This window comes from Zophobas morio, unplaced genomic scaffold (assembly GCF_036711695.1).
Source record: "Zophobas morio isolate AGI-343-1 ecotype UQ-CSIRO unplaced genomic scaffold, CSIRO_AGI_Zmor_V1 ptg000215l, whole genome shotgun sequence".
NCBI classification, from domain to species: domain Eukaryota; kingdom Metazoa; phylum Arthropoda; class Insecta; order Coleoptera; family Tenebrionidae; genus Zophobas; species Zophobas morio.
The window spans coordinates 23365-38890 of NW_026972319.1; the positions used below are offsets into that span (position 1 = coordinate 23365).

The 15526-nt window shown below is 24.0% G+C and overlaps 1 long non-coding RNA gene across 1 annotated transcript; it reads right to left on the minus strand.

The window, feature by feature from the left end:
• Positions 1-8793: 8793 nt before the first annotated feature.
• On the minus strand, positions 8794-9453 carry LOC135146220 (uncharacterized). Its single transcript, XR_010283745.1, has 4 exons — positions 9372-9453; positions 9140-9210; positions 8902-9066; positions 8794-8852 (listed from the first exon to the last, which is right to left on the minus strand). It is a non-coding gene; the product is annotated as an uncharacterized LOC135146220 (long non-coding RNA).
• Between the last annotated feature and the right edge of the window lie 6073 nt (positions 9454-15526).

Here is a 15526-nt window from a genome sequence, read left to right on the forward strand (position 1 = left end):
TAATAATAAAAGGCTCTATTTTATGCTTTTATTGTGTTTTTAAAATTCTCATGACGATTGTTAATATTATTTTCGACCGCGTGGGAAAAAAGGACGTCATCACTTGCTTTTTTGAGGTTTGTTGGTTGGTTTTTTTCTAAATTTATTTTCTTAATATTTTTTGTATTATTATTTTTTTTTACTATTTATTAACTTTTTTTATATTTTATGAAAATTTAAATAATGATACTCGTTTTTATTTTTCTATTATCTTTTATTATATTAACTTTTGATATATATATTATTTTTTATTTTTTAAATTTTTATTACATAACTTTTCTTCCTACATATAATAATACTTTTTTTCATTTTATTTTGTTTATTTTTTTTGTAATATTAACTGAATTTATTCTACCTGTTATTATTAACTTATGCTTTTTATTATTATGTAATCTTTTTTTTAAATATAATTCTGTTAACTTCTATTTATTATATATTAATTTTTCTTATAACTTTTATTATATTACCATTATTTAATATCTTTTTACAGAAATTTTTTTATACATATCTTTATTGTATTTGTTTTTCTTTAAAACTTTTATTATTAACTTATTTCTTCATATATGTTTATTATGTCAAATATTTTTACTAGAAATTATTAAGTACGTTTATTATATTTATTTATTTTTATTTTTAATATATTGTTATTTAGTATTATATAAATTTCCTATAAATTCCATTATATAATTTTTTATATAAAGTAAATTTTTTTTTACTTAATATTATCTTTTTTTATTTACTTCTTTTATTATTTAACACCTTTGTTTATTTTTTTTTAATAACTTTTTTCTACATTTTTTCTATATTTTTTTATTTTTATTATATAAACTTATTATTTCGTATATATCGTTTATTAATTTATTTTTTCTTAGGAATTTTTATATAACCATAAACTTTTTATCTACATCTTGCTAGTATTACTTACTATATTCTATATTTACTCTGTTTTTCATTGTAACTTTTACTATTTACTATTTTATTAATATTTCTTTTCTAAAAAAAACTTTTTTTTTAATATTTTTATGATGCATTTTTATTATTTTTCTTCGTAACTTTTAAATTTTTTTTTTAATTTTTTATATATTAAAATTTTTATTATATTAATTTATATTTTTATTATTAAATTTATTTTTCCTTATTTTGTATGTTTTCCTTGTAAACTCTTATAATATACCATTTTTATTATATTTTTTATTGTGTAAACTTTTTTTATTTTTCTATATATTAATCTTAATATATCTTTATTTCATTTTTTTTTCTTTTATACTTTATTTTATAACTATTTTTTTTATAATATTTCTGTATGTAAACTTTTTTATATATATCTTACAGTTATATAATATTATCTTTATCACGTAAGTTTTTCTTTTTAACTTGTATTATATAATTATCTAATATTTTTTTAATGTGAACTTTTTTTTATTTTTCTATGTTATTATTTATTGTTATATAATATTATCTTTATTATCTAAATTTTTTTTTAGTACTTTTATTTTATAAACGTTTTTATTATATTTTTTATTACGCAAACCTTTTTTCTATATATAAACATTATAAGTTTATTTATTTTTTTTGGTTTTATTTATATTTTTTCACCATAATTTATACTTTTATTGTATTTTTTATTGTTATTATCTTTTATTAACTTTAATTATCACTAGTTTATTTATAAATTTTTTAGAATATTAATTTATACTTTTATGTATTTTTTTATTTTTTTTGTTTTTTATGATTTTTTTATTATATTACATTTTATTTTTCTTATTTTTAATTAATTTCATTGTGAAGTATTTTTTACATATTAATTTATACTTTTATAAATTTACTTATTTTATTTTTTTAATTTTTTCGCAAGTGTTATTATAAATTTTTTTACTTATTTATTTATACTTTTATTATATTACTTTTTTTTTTTGCTATTGTCTATTATTTTATAAATTTTTTACATAATAATATATACTTTTTTATATTTTTATAATTAACTAACTTTTAATATAATTTTTTTAATATCATTTATTATGCAAACTTTTTTTTCCAAGTATTTTTTATTTATTATTAAGCTTGTTAGTGATCATTTCGATACTGAAATCGATATACAACGCTGGTCTCAGTATGTTGCTTTTGTATTTATTGGGATTCTTATACTAAGTTCTATAAGAGGATTGCTTATACAACTTTCGAGGGTGCTCCTTTTTGTAATCAGTATAACAAAAACTTTTTAAATTTATATAAGATATATTTAAAAAAATAAATAATAATAACTTTTTTTAATAGTATAATAAACAGCAGTGAAAAAATATGAAAATTTATTATAATAAGAAAAATATAAAAAATAATAATTAGCAGTAAAATATAAAATTTTTATAAATAAAAATATTAAAAAATAAGAAAACTTTTTTTTAAAAATAAATATTAAAAATAATTTTTTATAAAAAAATATAAAATCTATAAAAACTAACAAAATAAAAATAAAAGTAGAAAAGTTATAAAAACTTTTAGTAAAAAAATCTACAATTTTTATAGATAATAAAAATATTAAAAGAAATTGTATTAAAATTAAAAAAATTTATAAATAATAAAAATAAATAAAATTTCTTAAAATAAAATGAAATATTATCTATGAAACTTTTCGAAATCATAAAAAAAATATGAAAGTATATTTAATAAAACTTTTCTAAAACAGAATTACCAAAAAAAATTAAAAATAATAAAAACTTAGAAAAACTTTAAAATTATAAAAATATTAAAAATAAAAATATAACCGAAACTTAGGATAATAATAAAATTAAAAAATTATAAATTTTTTTTTTTTATAAATAGTGATATATAATAAAACTTTTATTTAATAGTAGAATACTAAAAAAATACGGAAAAGAAAGTGTAATAACAACTTTCATTTTAATAAAATAAAAATAAAACATATTTATAAACTTTTTAAAACATGAAAAAATTATATAAAATATAAAATATAATAAAAACTTATTAAAAATAATAAAAAATAAAAATAAAAAAATCATGAATACTATTTATAATTATTTTAAAATAAAAATCTAAAATTATAAATAATAATAACATTTGAAACTAATAAAATTTTATTAAAAACTTTAAAAAAATTGAAAAATAAAAATAAAAAAATACAAAAATTCTTAAAAACCAATTAGAAATATAAATAAGTAATATATAATAGTAGTAATGTAATTTTTATAATGAATATTGTAAATAATGTATAATCTTTAAAAATAGAAGATACCTCACAACAAAATTATGTTCAAAAAATAAAGAATACAAATTTGATAAAATTTTTAATTATGAAATATATAAAAAGTAGATTGTAAAAAAATTATAATAAATAATAATAAATAATTATGAAAAGGCTTATAAATAAAAAAAATATAAAAATAAAATGTAATAAAAAATGAAAAAGTTAAATATTAAAAGTAATATAAATTATTAAAAAAATAATAAAAATTAAAAAATATTAAAAATTCAAACTTCAAACTATAAAAATAAATATGAAAAAGTAATAATAAAAATAATAAAAGCTTTATAATAACTAGAAATTACCAAAAAATTAAATACTTTAATATCATTAAAAGGTAATAAAATGTCTTTAAAACTTTTTTTTTAAAGTACACCAAAAATATTGAATATTCAGAAAACGTATTTCATAATAATTTTGTCGTATTGATTAATACAATTAAAAATAGCCAATAAACGTCATGAGACTTATGTAATTTTGATACTTTTGAACGAATGAAAATTTTTTTTTTTTAAATTTATACATAATTAATAAAAAAATATATATATAATTATTATTGTTATAATTTTGAAACTGTTTATATTATTACTCGTATCATTATTTTTATTATTATATAGTTATTATGTTTTAACAGATATTTAAACATTTAACATTTATATGTAATTTAAAAAATAAATTAAAAATTTAGTTAATAACTATAATAAAAGAGGAACTTTAAGAATACTTATATATGTAAGCCAGCTTTAAAAGTATTGTTATTCACATAATAAAAATAACGTCTTAACTAAAAGTATAGAAAAAAAATATATAAGAAACAAAATATTTGTTTATAATATTTATATGAAAACAAGCTCGCTAATTAAAAAATTTAATAAAAGATTGAATGATATATAAACTTTTTCAAAAAAAGTTATAAATTTTCATTTTATTATAAAAATATAAAACAATAAATATATAAAAAAATTTTCTTTTACTAACAAAAAATATAAAACAGGAACTTTTAAATTATTTATAAACAAAAAATATTTTTAAAAAATTTAAAATAAATTAAATAAAAATTTTAAAACAAAAATGTTGTATACAAAAACTTTTTTAAATTAAAATAATAAATAATAAACTTTTCAAAATGAAAAAAAAATTAATAAAATAAATTTAATATTAAATTACAATAATAAAAGGTAAACCTTTCAAAACAGAAAAAAAAAAAGACAATTTCTTTATATTCATAAAAATAAGAAAATTTTTTTTCTTAAAAAATAATTTATAAAAAAAACTATTAAAAAATTACAGTACATAATTTAAAATTTTTTAAAAGTCAATAACAGAACGGTCTTTATAATTCGGTTTATTTCTATTTTATGATCCATTTATCGTTAATACCAACCAAATTATTAAAGTGGTTCAATTTAAGCACATGCTTTTTATTTAATGATTGCTTAAATAATTTTAATGAAAAATGAATTTTTTTTAATGAAATGCTTCAGGTGTTTTCAGCACTCGCAAGTAACCGATCTTCAAATATTATTGTTTTACTTTTGGCTCAAATAATGGTGCTACCATTATTGCTATTATTATTATTGTTATTATTATTATTATCATTATTATTATTATTATTATTATTATTATTATTATTATTATTATTATTATTATTATTATTATTATTATTATTATTATTATTATTATTATTACTATTATTATTAGGTTATGTACTTTGTATCTTCAGTTTTATTATTACGCATGAACTTGCCTTATAGCTACAGGTAAGTAATTATAAACACTTTTTATTATTGTATATTTTTTATAATAAACTGTATTAAATAAAGTTTATAACTGAGTAAATTTTTGGTAAAAAGTGTCTTTTAACGTTGCACTGCTTAGAAACAAATAAAGTTTACAATGTTTTTATTATACGTAAACTCTGTTTCTTGGTCCTATTTTTCTTTACTAAATTTTTATTAAAAAAGTTTATAATTAAGTAATTACTTTTAAAAAAGTTTCTTTCAATGGTATACCTCTGAAAAAAAAAGTTTATACCTTTCTCATTGAGTAAACACTTTTTATAGTTTATATTTTTTCTTTACCAAAAAATTTGAATTCAAAAAGTTTTTAATTATAAAAATTTATAATATTTTTGCAAGTAGTCATCTTTCGATGGCGCTTTCCCTAAAAAAAATAAAATTTTACTTATAATTAAACATTCTTTAAGTTTTTTTGTTCCTTCTTTTATAAATTTTTAACCAATTTTTTTAATGACTGTTAAAACGATTATTTATGCAAAAAATTATCTTTTTATTGGTTACCACTAGGAAATAGTAAATTTATAATGCTTCACTTATAATTAACAATTTCTATTTGTATATATTTTTTATTATAATTTAAATTGAAAGAGTTTTTAATTACTTGTTAAATATTTTCCCCGAAAAGTCTTTGGAAAATTACTTTAAAAATGTTTAATAAACTTTTATTTACTATCATTTTATGAAAGTTTTGTTACTTTCTATTTTTATTATTAAAATTTAAAGGAAAAAAAAATTATTAATAAACTAATTCTTTTTAATAAAAATTGTGTTGAATATTTTTTTTATTTGATATAATTAAAAAAAGTTTATAATTAGTTTTTATTTTTAGAATTATTGTTACACAAGTTCTTGGAAATATACAATTTCAATTTTATCATCGTTGGTTTGATTGTATTTTTTTGGTTTCTGCGCTTTCGTCTATATGCTTCCTTTATTTGACTCACAAAAGGTACTCACAATTATTATATATTTTAAAAATTCTGAAAAAAAATAAAAACAACAAAAAAAACCTCAAATTAATAAATTGTTTTACTTTTAATTTTATTTTTTATAAATATAGTTTTTAAACTTTTTTATAAAGTCAATATTACATTTCAAATTAATTATTTTTATTTTCTAATTGCTTTTTTTATATTTTTTTTAAATTTTACTAATTTACTGTTTTTATATTTATCAGCATCACAAAAGATATTCAAAATTATAATTTTCATTTAAAAAAATTTTAAAAAAATAAATTAAGTAAAAATTAATTAAGTTTTACTTTATTTTTTTTAATTTTATTTGTAATTGTATATAATTCCTCTTTAGTTACATTTTTGTTTTTTTATTATTAGTAGATTTTACTTTTAAATTAATTATTTTTATTTTTTTAAAAATTAGTTTTTAATTTGAAATTTTTTATTATATTTTCTAAATTATTAATTTACTGTTTTTCGGAGTTAATTTATTTTTAATTCTTAGGGAATTACTAATGATCTCGCTTCAAAAGTTATAAATAACTTATTTACCTTAAACTTCTTTAAAGGCCAAAAAAAAATTATGTACATCTTTTATCGGCAAACCGATAATTTAATAAAAAATTTCGATCTGATTTCGTTATTAATAAAGAAATTGATAATTTTTTTAGAACTTCCTTTTATATTATATTTTTCAAGGGAAGTGTATATATAAAAATGTAGTCTTTAAACTCGTCATAGATTAAAAAAATTAAATTCTTTATTAAAAAAACATTATTTCTTGAAAAAAATTTATTTTTTAAACATTATTTATAAAAAGTTAATTTAACAAATGGATATGTCATAATAGTAAATTTTTTGCCTTTGCTCCCTATAAGATCCTGGTATTGACCCTTTTAAATATACAGTTAATTCTGAAATAATAGCGTGGTAGTTTTTATTTAATTATTTAATAATAGAGAGTAATATTAAATGTATATTTATAAATCTACTCGGAAACAGTTATAATGAAGTATTTTAGATAACAAAAAAGTAATTATACTATTTGTGGTTGAATAAAAAAAATAAACTTAGACCTTTTTTTTTTAATTTTACTATTTAATATTATATATTTAAACTATTAATAATAATTTATTAGGAAACAATTAAATAAAATATTTTTCTAGGCCTGTCAACCAAATAAACTTCGCCTTTTTAATAATGGCTTATAATATTTATAATAAGAATAAAAATAAATATAACTGAATGTAATATTTTTAAGGTTTTAACTTCGGAGTCGTTTTCCAAACAAAAATTATAGAAGACGTTAAAAACCAATTTTCTCTTTTGCCTTTTAGTTATATTTATTTGTTAAATTTAGTATTTTTAAGTAAAATATATACTCCTACTTCTAAACTAAGTTCAACTGATATTCTTAATAACTATGTGAGACTCGAGGCCTTGAAAAACAACCAGCTCAGTTCTTTATTGTTAACTTTAACTCCTTTATTCAATTTATTTACAATTAATGAAAACTGATAAACGAAAAGCGTATCAACAATTTGAACTCCTTTAATTACTGGAAAACTAAAAACTAAAAACTATTAGTCCTTTTATAAAGTATATAAAGTTAGTAAGACAATAATTACTTAACAAAACTCCTTCAAACGCGTGCACCAATTCAATTTTAATCTTTTCTTGGAAATAAAACTAGTATACTTGTTATGAATTTACTTAACTTTTAGCCTCAATACCAATAAGTATTGAGAATTTAAGGTAGTAGCTTTTGTTAATTAAAATAAAAATTTATATTTTTAAGGTTATGAAATTTTTAAAACTATATTCTTTCTCTAACAGTAAGGTATAGACTCATATTATGTCTTTATTTAAACAAATACCATTTTGCTAGGCAGTTAAGAGCTCGGTAGTGAACGTATATGTTTTTCAAAAGATGCAAAAAAATCAATGATGTTTGAATCTTCTCTTGAATACGAACTCGCAAAGTGTCTGGCTGCTCTAATTAAATTCTTTATAATTTCCTCATCCAAATTATACAATGGAGCGTCTTCCGTACAAAATCCTAATCCTTTATTGTAATTCCAATAATATGAGTCTGGGATGTACTTATTCCAGTGCGTCACATTAATAAATCGAAGATCTTTAGGAGACGCGTATTTTTGATGAACAATTCCTCCATTCATAAAAAGAGCCTTTAGATTATTGTCCACCTGAATAAGTTTATAAGAGCAAAGCTGGCCTTCATGAAGCACGTTCCCGATCATTCTTGGAAATTGAGTGTGCCATGTGTAATTTCTGCTCTCCATCATTTCCCAGCCGAGCCAATAAGTTTCCTTGTCGCCGTACACAAAAAGGTAAGTTCCAAAAAATTCCGTTCGAAATGCATCTGAATTTAGCCAGCAAGTAGCTAGAAGGGAGTAGAAATGTAGAGTCTTATCCACAACCACCACGGAACTTTCTTGCTGATGAGAACTGCGTAAATTATAGATTTCCGTTTCTGTTAATCTACCAAGTCCGTGTAAAAATGAAGCAATCCATATATAAAAGGGGTCCCACTATAAAGATTTATGTTAACTTTATTATGGTCAACCGATGTTTTATACGGCAACTTAGAAAATACCTTCAAAAATAATTTAGGCACTCTATAAAATTTTCTATCTCTAAAAAATAACGCCTTTTCTGATTTATAAAGAGGAGAATCAAACAAACATTGGGGATTCTGAAACCAAATAACATCCGAATCCATTAAAATGACTTCTTTAAAGGAAGAAAAAAGCAAAGAAAAAGGTTTGCAGGCCCATCCTTTATAATTTTTTCTTAATTTTTTTATTTTAAAAAAAAAAATGCTTACTTTCAAGATTTTCTGTTACAATGCTTGATAAATCTACGAAGCTTACATTTTCTATTGAGCCCAACATGTTTATATAAAAAGGAGCCAAATCTTGCGGGCCCATATAAAACACCTCCACTGGTAATGTACATCCCAAATCACGAAGCGCTTTCAGAGATGAATATCCTTTAAATAAAAAAATTTTTTTTTTACAAACGTAAGATTAAAAAAAAAAATTTGCATTACAAATTGGTACTACCGTAATAGGCTTCCTCGTTTCCTATAGGAACGACGATACCCCTCTCTTGCCTCCATCTAGTTATTAAAGCTCTACAAAAAAAACTTAAATAGCAATTGTAACGCTGATTTATATATAAGCTGGTAAGGTTGGTTTTCTAATGTTTAAAAATTTTTAACTTTTAAATTTATATAAAACCAACCTCAAAATTTTATATAAGGATAATAATTTCCACTGCCAATTTATAAATTACCTCATTTTAAAGTGATGACTCTTTGACAATAAAAACGTACTTTGAATAATGACTTTTTTCATAGTAAATTATAATAGCAAATATATGCAGCAGTTTTATTAATTAAAAGTTTGAACTTAAAAAAAAAACTTTACTTTTAACCTTTAAAAAGAAGAAGAAAAGATTAAGTTTATAATTATACGAAAGAAACCTATAAGGTTCAATGGAAGGACGCATAAAGGCTAAAGCGTTGCTTTCAATTTTATTAATTTTTTTTTTCAACTTTTCAGTGTATTTATATAATTTTCTTGAAGGCTTTACTATGGCCATGTGTGATTACACATAATATTAGGTTTCTCAAATATTTACCTGAAATACTCTTTTGCACATAATTAAGATTTTTGAGCCATTTAGTGTGAAAAGTTTTAAAGTTTCTTAGCTTAAAGTTTTAATACAAAGAAATATTAAGAACTTTAAAAAGTTTTAAAAAGGTTAAAAAAGGGGATGTTACCCAGTTCCCTAGCTGATTGAAATTTTGAATTTCTTTTAAAGAAATTTCAAGTATTTCACTAGTTTTTAAAACTCTCGAAGCTACAACTTTAAACCGAAGATAAGAAGTTGCTATATTTCTAAAATTACAATAGCTGATCAAGCAAAATATTACAAGAAATGCCCCTAAACAATAAAGTCTAAACTTTAATCTACGCCGTGCAATCATGTAGTTGTTTTTTAGATATAATAACACCATTTACTACAAGAAAGCATTCAAAACTAATATTAAAAATATGCATATAAATTTAATTAGTACATATATAAGGCGCTTCAACATATATAGTAACTGAAAATTTTTCTATTAATAAGCTTTCTATCTCGACCAATCAACTATTGTATATTTGCATCAATTTTGGTTACGTTTCTAAATTAAGCGAAATTCATATTGGTTTTTAGTAGCTTTTATATTTAAATTTGTGGTATACAGCATTTGAATTTCAATAAACAATTTTGAGGTTTTCAGGTTTCTTACATGCAATGGGCTCATTTCTTATTAATTGGCACTAGTTAAAGAAGCGTGTTACTCTACTTGGTCATTTGCTCAGTAAAAATTATTAGTAATGAGTTTATATTATGCTTCACTCTATTTTTATTACTTGGGAAACTTATTAGAGAGACAAAAATTTAGTGTTATTTGTAAACAATAAGCGAATTATTATTCTTAGAATTTAATTTTTTTTTTAAATACACAAACGTAAAAAATTTATTTACTTTTTATAGTTTCTGTTTTCATAGCTTATATTTTCTAATATTATCATGAGGAAGTTGGCTTTATTTCTCAGAAAAGTTTAAGGACAAGTAAAATTTTTTATTATTACGCGCTTTTCTATGTAGACGTTATTTTATAGAGTTAAATCTAAACTGGGATTGATAGCCATATTGAAGCTGCAGTTACTTAAAATGCTTGTTTAGTCTATTTCTTTTTAAAAATTCTAGATTAAAAAGTTATGCTGCTCCTGTTGTGGACAAAAAAAATCCGAAAATTCGTATAAAGTTGCTGCAGTATGACAGAAGAACTGTAGACCCGTTAAAAAAAGCAACTCATTTTGTCCTGAAAGCTTCAACTCCGTTGAATAAAGGACGCTCTCGAGTAGATAATAGAGAAATACGCACCTACTTTATCTTTCTTTAACGGTGCTAAAGAGCTCCATTTTTATCATGTCAAAAGGTGACTTTTCCATTAATGTTGTTGAAAATACAGCGCTAGGGGCTTTTAGTTTAGTGTACGGGAGTACTTTTACCCTAGAGTTTATAAATTGCTTTGACGTTATGTTGAGTATTCTCGGGTGGGAAAAAAGACTAAGATCTCTATAGGATGGAAATAAGACAAAAGTTTAAGTTAAAAAGGCTATATCGACGTCGGGTCAAACAAGTTTGCCTATGTAGTTCTTAGCATCGCTGGCATACGACCTTAGCTTGCATTCTTTTTTTAACTAACTACTTTAATGTTCTAAATAAAATTACAGTTTCTATTCTCCCTAATGGTCACAATTATGGTACCTTTTATTGGTGGGCGTGCTTATCGTAGTTGTCTTCTCTTTAAAGCTTGTATCGGTGATCCTTCATTTGATTGGCTATGCCAAAGGTTTGGAGAGGTCGGCTAAATTTAACTAGTTGGTGACTCTCTGTTATTATCTTTTACTAGTATTGTTCTTTTGGGCTTATTAAAGTCATTGATTAGGGTTTTATAGCTAACTTATAATTACTTTGAAGTACTAGGACCTGCCTTAAACCTTAAGAGGATGAAAAGTACTTGACAGCTAGTATAACTTTATTAACATTCCTGGTTTATCACTTTAGTAAACTGGTGGAGTTAACTCTGATAAATCATGTGTTCATACCACCTATACATATACCACGTTTTATTATATCGTATGCTCGTATCACGTGACCTAATTAGGTATCACGCTGAAGACCACGTGCCACTTTGTATCGTGCACTTGTTTCTACATTTTGTTTCTCTTTCCCTGAAGGTATAAATACCCTTCCTTTCCGGGACAATAACTCGATCTCTTCCCCCCCTTTTCTCCGTCATTAACTAAGTCATCAGGTTCTTTTCCTACTTTAATATATTAACTCCAACTATCGTAGAGAGCTTTGCGCCATACCACTTCAAGTCGGATCAGCGTATTAGGTGAAAGTTAGTTTAGTGTAGACCGAGGAGAGCTGGAAAGTTGCTTTACGCACGCACGGCCAGAAACAATAGCTTAATAAATGGAAAGACATGGAATAGACTGTAGTACCTCTAAAAGGTGTAACCTTCTCTTTGTCATGCGCAGTTAATATGCTCCTGTTATATTGTGTCTTGATCCTACCAGATCCTGGCGTAACTGCCATGTTTGAAAAACACGCTGCTGTGCTGTTCCTTACTGAGAGGAGTGATTTTTAACTAACAGAGTTATTTACTATGTACTACTACCTTGAATATTTTGGAAATGGTTAAATAAATAGTGCTAATTTTCTCTATTGAACCTTCATCTAGGGGTGATCACACTAGCTTAAAACTGGTAAAATATTTGTATCTTATACAGGTCTATTCGGAGTCATTTACGATGTTAAGTAGTATTCTTTTTAATTTATTCGCTAGATCAGATCTAGTATTTTGAGCTAAAAGAATAGCGCTTACCTCTCTTTACGGGAGAGTATGTGATAGAGTTCTATGTACGATAGTAATGTCCCCTAGTATCTACTTTCGATCGTGAGCCCCCCCCCCCAAGAATAAGGTCTGGGTAATAACACTATTTACCCCAAATAAGGGGTTATTTCGCATAATAAAGCCTTTTAAAAAGGTGAAGTATAAGAGGTGCGAGCTTTTACGCTCGTGTCGATGCGCGAGCATGTCCCGTATGCTTGCTGTACTTTTTATATCTTTTATCTTCCCTCAGTGCGGAATGTGCTTAATTCCTAGGCTATCGATGGACTATCGCTGGCGATCACAGTGTTGTCGGCTAATTGGGGTCATATATAAAGATCTCCATTCTAGGCAGCTGGGAAGATCCTACATACAGTGTATCGTGGTGTTGATGGTTCATAACTTGGGGACCTCGAGATAGTCTAGTACATTTTTTATTGGAGCGAGGGTTGTTCTTTCTCTCTTGACCAATATCGTAAAGCGGCCTAAAAAGGTAGGTATGCACATCCAACGCTGAATTTATTCCTCGCGTTCACCCGTAAATAGTAGTATTTAAAGTGCATGACAGGGTACCATCCGAGGATGGTATATATGTTAAATGAAGCTCTCAATCCTGTGTTCATGTCACCCTCTACTGTCGAGAGGTTTCCTTTGATCTTGAGCTAATGCTGTTCTCCCCGGTCACTGCAATATAAAAACCTTTAAATCGACACTGGATTTCTTCCTTTGGAAATAAGAGGACTGATGGTTACATATACTGTGGGGAGCTATAGGTGGAACAAAACTATGTAGTGTAAGCATTGCTCTAAAAGCTGGAAAAAACCAAGTGTGTTTGTTTAAGGTTTTGGCAGGTGCTATCCTCCCTTTGTCCTAGAGGCTTAGTTAGTGATTAGTGCCTACGTAGACTTCTCCATCTCGGTGGCCAATATCTAAGCTTCAGCCTTGATGGACGGCTTGAGTGTTGGGTTACACCTTTTTTAACGCTTAACGCGATATGCTAGGCATAGACTTTGTGGAGGAATAGATCCCAGTTCACAAGTTTTAACGCAAATTGCCATTTTTAGGTAACTTTTTGATTATTATCGATTATTTCATTGCTTAGTTATTAGCATAATGAAGGTTCACGAAAAAAGACGGGTCGTGCTAATTTTTTAGTGCTTTTTTTGTTTTAGTCACATATGTACATCTATATATATACATTTGTTTACAATTAATTTTAAGGGCTTAAAAGTTTAGATACCCGTCAGTTTAAATACCCTAACACATAACACTAACCCTCAAATTTTTCACAGGAAAATGATCAGTGATTAATCAACTCAGAAATCGAGAAACAACCAATAAAAATACAAGAAAAGAGAATTTGAAAGTTCAAAACAAAAAATTTATATGGCCTACCTTATTAAATGGATACAAACTAAATAAAGTAAAATTTTATCTGGTTCAATTAAATTTATCGAACATATATGGAAGCGTATTTCGACCTTTTGCAAAGGAAGACCGAAACTGGTCAATAAAGGTATCCTTAATACTAATAAACTTCTTTTATAGATTTCTTTATTCAAAAAATTTGATAGACTCCTAACGTCATTTATTCTAATACGGAAGAGGAATAACATGTTGAGCCTCTGATAAAACCTTGGTAAGACATGCTAAGTTAAGTCAAAAATTGCCCTTTCAGCAAGTAAGCACAGCCTAAAGCTCTCGGTTATAAAAATGGTGTGTTATGGTCATAACACTATTTCTCCGTTCCTGAACCGCTAGTGTGGTTATCTACTAAAAATTCTTGTTTTCGGTAGGAACCGCGCTAGTGTGTAAGGGTGTATATAGTTGTGCATCTGTTGAGATATATAGTAGTATAGACTACAATGAGTAGTAGCAGAGAGAACACTGAACATTCCAACATTCTTCTGTAAAAACCCAACCGAGATGATAATAAATTTAAAATTATATTAATTCACTTTTGGGTACTTTAACTGAAATTAAGGGTAGCAGAGACTTATTTTGATTGTATTTCCGGATTCTTATAACTTCAATAGGATGAAACCCCTTGTTTTCTAGTTTTCATAGAGGTCTTTTGCATCCATTTCTTCAAAGCTAACCAAAAAAGACTACTTTATGCTCTTTGTTGGGTAAATATTCAAGCTTTCCTAATTAAAGAGAGATAAATATTTAAAGTTTAATTTGAAGAAGATGCGAAGACCTTTACGAGATGTAATCCTGCTCCATATATATCTGTTACAAATTTATTATGGGGTAGAGTATTAAACTGTTGTCCTTGCTGCCACAAAGGAAACGCTTCTGTTATAGTCAAAAAAAAATTACTTTGTAGACTGTGAAATTAGAACAATACTATTTTAGTAATTAAATTGTGTGTATGCGTGTGTACAATAATTGGTTAAGCAGATTTATGGACTTGATCTGGAATTTGGAACGATTGTTTTTCTTTTTTACTTCTCCTCCTTATTGGCATCCTTGCATTTTGCTAAGCATGTTTTCTTAAAATCCGTAAATTTATTAAAAAATTACTGAAAGTGCGGCTAAGTTTATAAAGAAATATTATGTAAGTCGTAACAATTTTATATAGTAAGACATTCTTTCTACTTAATCAAATGGATAGCATGGATTGTCTGATGAGCAGCTAAAAAGAGAACTGTATCTTTTTTATCTTAGAGTTTGCTCTACACTCAAGTTACAAATTTTTAGGTAATAGCATTATCTAAAAACAATACTAAAATTAGAGAAATTCTCTAATTTCCATTAAACTCTTATCTTCCCCCTAGCGATGTTCTTTTACTAACATCGCGAGGGTTAATCTGAACTATGCTAGAGTGTTGCGTTGTTCTATTCATTTACTAGAGATTTTTTCTGTTCATTGAGAAGAGAATAAGTGTTGAATTATGCTATTGACGAAAATTTTTTCGAGTCATTGAGTAGAGAATTATTATCTTAATGGATAATTATTCTAGTCATTTCGAAAATAATTTGTATTTTA